The sequence below is a fragment of the Schistocerca serialis genome, chromosome 3 (genome assembly GCF_023864345.2).
Source record: "Schistocerca serialis cubense isolate TAMUIC-IGC-003099 chromosome 3, iqSchSeri2.2, whole genome shotgun sequence".
Classification (NCBI taxonomy): Eukaryota; Metazoa; Arthropoda; class Insecta; order Orthoptera; family Acrididae; genus Schistocerca; species Schistocerca serialis.
This window is the reverse complement of record NC_064640.1, coordinates 155408004-155409873: the sequence shown is the minus strand read 5'-3', so window position 1 is coordinate 155409873 and position 1870 is coordinate 155408004. Positions and strand designations below refer to the sequence as shown.

At 44.3% G+C, this 1870-nt stretch overlaps 1 non-coding gene across 1 annotated transcript; it reads left to right on the top strand.

Moving 5' to 3' along the window:
* Positions 1-645: 645 nt before the first annotated feature.
* On the top strand, positions 646-718 carry Trnaa-cgc (transfer RNA alanine (anticodon CGC)). Its single transcript has one exon. It is a non-coding gene; the product is annotated as a tRNA-Ala (tRNA).
* Positions 719-1870: the final 1152 nt, after the last annotated feature.

Below are 1870 nucleotides of genomic sequence, written 5' to 3'. Positions count from 1 at the left end.
GTTAGTTAGGTTTAAGTAGTTCTAAGTTCTAGGGGACTGATGACCATGGATGTTAAGTCCCATAGTGCTCAGAGCCATCTGAACCATTAAGTTTCAGAAAATAAATGTTTGTCACCGATAATTTTCTGGTTAACCTTAAAGACGGAGTTTCGAGTGCTATCAAATAAAGCGGTAATAAGTTAATTACCTGTCTCGTCCACGTATCTGTTGGCAATGCATATGAAAATTAAAACCAAAAACAAACTTAATAGTGCAAGTAATCTGAACCGTCTTTACCTTCTGTCGTTCTTGATTTCAAAGTTATGTCCCACGCAGAGCAGACGGATCCTCCTCAAAGAATTCTGCGGAAGTGTTGAGCCAGTTAATTACGTAATGAAGTGATTTAGAGTAACAGAAAAGTGTAAAATATTTTAATACTGCATACTAGACCTACCCATTGTGCAAAGGTTTCATCAGACCTTTAGATGTGGTACAGGTGACATGTAAAGCATTGTAAAAGCATTACGGCTATTATACCATTTGCACTGAGTTTAATTACTTCCATGTTACAAGAAAGTATTTTTTCCTGTTACATGCATGATCTTACATTACGCGATGTTTTTCTTTGTGCAGGATCAAGAACACCCTGTTCCTAGTATATCACCGAGCGAGGTGGCGCAGTGGTTAGCACACTGGACTCGCATTCGGGAGGACGACGGTTCAATCCCGTCTCCCGCCATTCTGATTTAGGTTTTCCGTGATTTCCCTAAATCGTTTCAGGCAAATGCCGGGATGGTTCCTTTGAAAGGGCAAGGCCGATTTCCTTCCCAGTCCTTCCCTAACCCGAGCTTGCGCTCCGTCTCTAATGACCTCGTTGTCGACGGGACGTTAAACACTAACCACCACCACCTCCTAGTATATCAAACCTTCACGTTTCTTAAAGGAGTGAGACGATTCAGAAAGCAATTCCGAACGTGTGTGGCCAGCCAATACCACTTTCCCGGCGCTGCCTGTTTCGCTGTTGCACCGAGTCTTGTTGACACCCTGGCTCGGCCGGATACTCGCTGAGCTACGCGCTTCGACGGCGCATCGCGGCTCGCACACTCCATTGCCGGTACACTTGAATCGACTACCCGCGGTGCAGGCAGCACAACGGAGTGGTCGGCCGCAGTCGGGCTCGGTCGGATAATGTGGCGCCATGCACGGCTCTGGCTCCAGGTCACACTAGCGTCGTACACGCTGTCTCTTTTACAGATGAACACCACTTTCCTAAAATTCTCCGAATAGATTGATGTTGATCTTTCGCCTTCCGCACTACAGTTTTTGTATGCTCGTTCCATTTCATAACGCTCTGCAACGTTATAGTAAGATATTTAAACTACATGACTGTGTCAAGCAGGACACTAGTAACGCTGTTACCGAACATTATGAGTTTGATTTCCTACTCGTCTGCACTAACATGCATTTTTTTTTTTACATTTAGAGCTAGCTGCCGTTGAATAAACCGACTAAAATTTTTTTCTACGTTAGCTCTTATCCTCCGACAGTCACTCAAATTAGACACCTTCCCATATACCACAGCATCGTCAGCAAGTAACCATAGATTGCTGCCAACCCTGTCTGTCATACCATTTATGTATATAGAAAGTAGCTGCGATCCTATCACATTTTCCTGGGGCACTCCTGACGACATGCTTATCTCTGATGTACACTATTCGCCGAGGACAACGTAGTGGGTTCTATTTGTTAAGAAGTTTCGAGCCACTCACATACCTAAGAAACTATTCCATACTCTCTTTGTGCGGTCTTGCCCACTCGTCGCTAATAGGGTGCCTAAGGAATGCAGCGTTCTTAGAATGCTACACAACAGTCCAAACAAATAAAATTAGTA